The sequence below is a fragment of the Urocitellus parryii genome, chromosome 1, assembly GCF_045843805.1.
Source record: "Urocitellus parryii isolate mUroPar1 chromosome 1, mUroPar1.hap1, whole genome shotgun sequence".
Classification (NCBI taxonomy): Eukaryota; Metazoa; Chordata; class Mammalia; order Rodentia; family Sciuridae; genus Urocitellus; species Urocitellus parryii.
Window position 1 is genome coordinate 149,169,088 of NC_135531.1, and position 6,870 is coordinate 149,175,957.

Below are 6,870 nucleotides of genomic sequence, written 5' to 3' on the forward strand. Positions count from 1 at the left end.
ATGGTTGCCCAAGGAGATGTATTTTTTTAAAAAAATTCTCACCATGTTCTTCACTCTTCAATCTTTTTTACAAGAAATTTTGCTGACAGAATTATTTTCCCCTCTAGATATGTAATTTATTGAAAGAGAAGACCTGTGGTCCTGAAAGAATCCCACAATGCATTAACAAGGATCTAGCATTTGAGATAGGCCATATTTGAGACTAAACAATAACTTAACTATTTCTTTTCAAGATGTTTTTCAGCTGTAGCCCAAGATGATGCCGACCGGTGGCTACACAGATCATTGTGAATGATACATGAGAAATGTAGAGCATTTACAAGAAGATGAGCACTTGATGATTGTTTTCATAGACTAGGGCTTTGTCAATGTGAAGCATATTACTACTATTATAAAAAATGATACTAGATGCATGTAATAATATTTTAAATCTTGATGAATATAAAGGTCTAGTTTGTGGCCATTTTCTTGGATTTTCTATAAACTTTCATTATAAAATAGGTTAGGTTAGACTACAAACCATAAAGCGGCATAGCTGCCTATTCATAAGGGTATTAAGATGTAATTGGAGTTTGGAATTATTAAGAAAGAATAAAAGAAAAAAACTAATGTTCATATTACAACTTTGGCCTCCATTATTCATTCACCTTTTCCTGTAGTCGCACATACTCCTGGTTTCACAATTCTTCCTTCTAAAAGGGTGATGCATATTTCTCTGACCTTTGCTGTCATTTTGGTCATGTAACTCCTGTGGTCAATAGAAAGAGAGATCTAACATGCCATCAACACTAAACCTAGGGCTGAAGAAACCTTGCTGTTTCCCAGTGGGGTTTTTTTGCACATTTCTCACCAATATGAGAACATACATCAGCTAGCTTTACAGTCTAAGAAGATGAAGAGACACATAGATGTACAGGACTCCAGCAGAGCTCATCCTAGATCTGCTTAATCCCAGGCTAGTTACACATCCATAAAAAATAATACGTGAATTTAAGCCACCAAATTTGGAGGTTATTTGCTATGTAGAAATAATATAACCAAATATGTGATAAAGAATAAGAAGCAAGCAATGTGCCTCTACAAACTTTTCTGAAAAATCCCTTATAATTGTTAAAATTATTTCATATCTACTATCCCAATTTGCCTTCACAATAATGCCTTGGAGGCAGTATATTGAAAAGCACAGCCTTTTTACAGATAAGGAAACTGAGATTCTGCAAAATCCATTGTATTTATTCTGGTTATCCTCATACTAGATTATAAAAGAAAAACTTTTTAATCTTAAATTAGAGCCCCATGTTGATCCACTATCTTTGAATACAGCATTAGCAGACTAATACTTAAATTCAGTATTTTCTTCTTGAAAAACTTGAGTTATACTCAGACATATTGTGTTGAGGGAAGAGAAATCAATCAGTCTTGGTTTGAAGGCTGGTAGAAAATATTAATCCTTTTCCCTAGATATAAATACTTAGGTCTGATTCTTTTTTCTTTAAATCCATGGAATAATATATTATGCTCAGATAAAAAATAAGTTATGAACATGAAGTTATTTCCAGGATATTAAATAAATAAAGTTCAGGAAAATATGTATAAATTTGATAATATTTATGTGAAAAATATTATATATTTTGTGGATTTATTTTTATATACATGAATATAATTCATTAAGCTAAATATTAATGAAAATGGCTAGATATTTTCATAAATTAATTGAAGAGTAGTTACCTCTTAGAGAAAAGAAAGAAGATTTATGTGGGTAAAGGGGGAAGTAGACTTTAGCCTTACATGTAGAATTAAATTTTGTATAAGGAAAAAACAATTATTTATTGTTTTTATAATAAACAAAAATGGAATGTTTTTCAGAGAATCAATGAATTATCTGAAGTGAAAGGCATAAATTTATTCTTGAATTCACTCTAGCATTACAAAGCACCACAGATTCAGTGCACTAAGGCAAATCAGAAAATAGTCACCAAAATAGTGAGGGGAAAAGTTGAAATTTTCCTGTGTTAATGGCCATTAAGAAGCAAAAATCTCTGGTATATATACAAATATACCCTTTGATGTCTCAGATACAAAGCTGAGCAATGTATATTGTTCCTTCTCCTATGAATGTTCTAACCATCTCACACACAGTGATTTCAACATTAGATAAAATAAACAGAGAGAATGTCACATTTTTTAAATATCCTAATTATTATTTGGAAACCATGTATGCCTAGTTTTAATCAAAATTTTTATTAAGATCTCTGCTCTTAATTTACGAACATGCCGTGAAGTGGAATAATTTTTATGCACCACTTTCTTCTCTGCCTTGCACATTGTGTTGCTGATACTTCGATGATGACAACAAAAAGAGAATTAAATACATTTTGTAAAATGGCTAGATTCATAATTCAAGAAGTGGGGAAATTGTTGCTCTAGTTATTTTTCTCCTGCCCAGCTTTTGCTTTGAGCCCTCTTTTATTGTCCAAATCCTCACTTCCATTATACTTTTTTCTCAACAAATTTAACAAATAATGAAGGTGACCTTGACAACAGGAAAGCGACAAGGCTAGCCCTTGCCTGATCATTCTCTGATTAAGTCCCAGAATGTAAGAACAAGGAAGGGTGAGACCAATGAGCGAGGGAGGCGGCTCAGTGAAGACCATTTTTCTTTTTCTTCTTTTGTTACTCTGTACAAATTATTTCTGCCATTATCTAATTTTTACTTCTTTATTAAACTATGTTACTTCCGTTGCCCTAGATCTTTTCCCATCAATTCCAATATCTGTTCTAGCATCTTGAGTAAGATATTCCCACAAAGAATATTTGGTCCTCCTCCTGTCAAGCTATTTTCCCTGTTTTTCAGCTGAAGATGCCCATGAAGGACCTGCTCATCATCTTCAGAGTAGACTAACACTGTGATATTCCTAGCACATTCTACCCTCAATAGCCAAAATTATTTGTTAAAAATATATGTCAGATCGTATAGGTTTTTAAGTCTTACAAGAACTTTCATTAACTTCACATAAAGTTCAACCATTTCCCAAACACTTAAGCTTCTAGTGGGATCTCGTCCTCCAAATGTGTTCAGCTTCATCTCCGCCACCCCTCTAGTGAATGCTATATTTCAGTTACTGCATTTTCTTTCGCTTATTCAAAATGCAATCCATTCCTGCCTCAGAGGCTAGGCCCTTGCCATCTCTGCATGGGATACTCTCCCCATGTCTCCGTAAATCTGATTCTTCTCATCATACAGGTCTCAGAACAAACCTCACTTCTTTCAGGGTTTGTTCAGATCACCACATCCTGAATCACTGGATTCACTAGAAAGATATGGATTGACTATAGAAACGAGGATGGTTCCACACTGGCAAGCAGAATTTTGATCTTATAAAAAAAGGAAATAAGGCTAAGCTATGGGAACCCAAAGTCTTCTAAAAGTGTTAATCAGGTGATTTATTTCAAATTTAGGTACATTTTGAGCTGGATATCAAAATGGTGAGCATGTAATGGATTTGTATAGAAGGACAGGACATAAACAAAGAAAACAGTTAAGGGTCAAGAAGCTTCTCAGGAATAGAGGATATTCTAAGACATGAGGGTAGACAGGCTAATAAATAAAGGACAATTAAGGAAATACCTTACAAGTTGAACTTAAGAAATGATATCATCTGATTTAAGCTCCCAGGTGTAGCATGTCTCTGAATGCTTCTGAGAAAAAGAGTAAACCAGGAAAAACAATTTTGAAGACATTTTGCTATTTTGAGAGTGATAAAATGATTGTAGTAAATTTTCAACAGAAATAATAAATATGTATTTATTGAGACAATGAAGCTAGAGCTCAGTTAAATTAATTTGGCTGCTCCAAAATGTTGTACACTATGCCTGGGTTCTTTGGTGAACAAACTTAGTGTCAATTGGGTAGTTTTCAAAGGAAAAAAATATTTTAATATTGTTCTTTAACATTAATGTAGCATTGTGGGATATTTTTAGAAGTTAGTTAAAATTTCAATAAAGACCCCTTTGGGGAAAAATCTTGACTATTTTACTGTATTTTCATGTTTATTTATGCTCAACTTGGGAAACAGAATTACATATACAGTCAGAAGACTTGTTTCTAATCTTTCCCATTTATTAGTCAATTAACATTGAATAAAATGTATTAAGTACTTTTTATAACATAACAAACTAACAAATAAAATCCATACTTCTAGAAAGTCAAGAGAATTTTAAAGTCTATATTAATTCCTCTATTATATAAGAATATAATTCCCCAAATCTATAAGTTGTTATATTACAATCATCTAATACATATTATATCATCTATATGCACAGCAAGTGAACAAGCAAACACCCTACCCGATGTTTATATAACAGTGATATGGTTAATGAGTGCCTGCATTATACCAAGAATTTTGTTAAATGTTGAGATAAAGTTTAAGATCCAGCCTTCTTCCAGTCTTTCAGGCAATTATACTCTAATAGTCAAAATATTTCCTGCAACCCACCTATATACATAACCATCTTCTCCAGAGCTACGAATCCACTGTTCTTTCTCTCTTAAAAGCTACTTTATAACTCAAGGAATAAGTTTCAAATGAATCAATCCAATGATGGTAACATAGATTAAAAACTATATTTCTAGGGAGTCAAACACTTTAATTCTAGATTTTCCTCTATTATATAAACAATAAACTTGATATGACTAAGGCATATTTAGAATAACTGGTAAGGCTGTATTTGAAATATTCTACCTTTCATATGGAGTTACAAAATATAGAAGTCAATCTGGCATAAAGACATAGCAATGCCAAATTTGATTTCCTTTGCATCAAATATCCTTTTATTCTAAAGAAACAAAAATAGAAATAGAAAAGTATTGAGAACTTATGAAAATGTTCACACTATGCTATATTTCTGTTAATTTTAAAATAATTCTAATAATAAAAGATCTATAATAACCAATATACAATATGATTTATAAGTAACATATTTATAATTATTATGATTTATTATCATAAAACATGTTATGATAATAGTAAAAGACATTTTGTTCTCACTATAAGCAACATACTTTGCATCTGAAAGCATTGTTTTCTATCGAATCTACATAAACTCATTATGAATTTAAAATTTGTGATAAATTCATTTAGCAATTCTTGCTTAGCTCACACTCCCTTCTTTGAAATTGAAATCCAACAGATTAAGATAGGGTCATAAATGCCATATTCCCATGCTAGAACCCTAGCTTTGCAGCCACTAGGGTGCAAAGTAGAAACTCACATTGGACAAAGAAAAACAAGGAAATTAAAGGATGGTGTGGAAGGTATGGACTTAAAATAGAAAACAATGAAAAGCATAGACCAGAATCTGGGTCTTCCCAGATGAAAACCCAGTGTCAATCATACTTTTAGAGGCACAGAGAAATCATGACAGCTAGGAAAAGCTGATGCTCAAATAAAATATGGAAAAGGAGGAGAAAACAGACTCAGAAATTTTAGTCACTTTATGTGTGGCTGAATTTCATTTTTGTACTGTCAGCAGAATTATATATTGTGGACTTCAAATAAACTTGCTATTTATTTGAACTAGACATTTTATTATCATGTTTATTGAATGATTTCTAAGTAGAAATGACAATACCAGTTGGTCCATGTTCTGATCAAAATTAAGTATTTCAATATTTCTACTAGCTATTCCAACTGTTGTAAAATTATATATTTTGTAGCTTTAATTTGTTCCTAATGACTGAAGATTTTGAGCACCTGTTCATGTTTATTGGTCGTTATTTATCTTTATTTAGAAGTATGCAACACTTTGCTCATTTTAACTGAATTGTTTGCCAATAGAATTTTTATAGAATGGTTTGATATGCAGTATAAATGTGAATCTTTTGCCAGACATGTATTGCAAATATTTTTCCCAGACTGTGGTTTTTCTATTTTCTTACCTGTGGCTTATTTTTGGAAGAAATATCTCATTTTGATGAATACAACTTACCATTTTTCCTTTGGTTAGTAATTTTTCCCCTGCTCTAAGAAATATATACTTGCTCCAAGGTTGCAAAGATATTCTCTTAAATTTTCAATTTAAGTCTTTATTCAGGATTTTATATTTAGGTCCATGATTACTTTTATATTTATATATAAGGGTTGATGTTCATTTCTGTTTTGAAAGGTAACTGGTTTTGCTCGCCATTTTTAAAATAGAAATATGGATTTTTAAAAATATTATTAGGTATTTCAATTAGATAATTTCTAAAGACTTGTCTTCAAGTCTATTGATCCTTTGTTATTTTTAGTGTGCTGCTATATTTGTGAATTGAATCCTTCATTTCTTTATTTGTACTGTTTTCATCTGTCTAATTAAATATTTTATTTATTAATAAATATTCTACATCTCCCAATAAATGCCTTAATAAATTTGTCACAGTTTCTTGTCTGAAAATTCCAAAACCCAGGATAACCATGCATGTTTGAATTTACAGTTTCCTCTCTTGACTATGATTTACATTTTTGTGCTTATTCATGTTTAGAAATATATTTGCAGTACTTGCTTCAGCTGCATATATACTAAAATTGGGATAATACAGAGAAGAGTAGTATGGCCCCAGAGCAAGGATGGTATGAAAATTTGTGAAGGGTTCCATATTTTTAAAAAATTAAATATACTTACATGTCAGACATTTAATATAAAAATATACAGTACATTAAGAAGGAAATATTTTGCTTGAGAAAGTGTGCATGTCTAATTCTGCAAGGTCTCTGAAATTTGGGCAGAGTTTAATTATATTTCATCTGACTCTGAATGTGTTTCAGATTTATCTGTTTGACTCACCAGTGGCTTCAACAGTTTAAGGAAAGAATGATGATGCTTTCTTCA

The 6,870-nt window shown here is 31.5% G+C and overlaps 1 non-coding gene across 1 annotated transcript; it reads left to right on the top strand.

The window, feature by feature from the left end:
• Positions 1-6,540: 6,540 nt before the first annotated feature.
• On the top strand, positions 6,541-6,643 carry LOC113187535 (U6 spliceosomal RNA). Its single transcript, XR_003301430.1, has one exon. It is a non-coding gene; the product is annotated as a U6 spliceosomal RNA (small nuclear RNA).
• Positions 6,644-6,870: the final 227 nt, after the last annotated feature.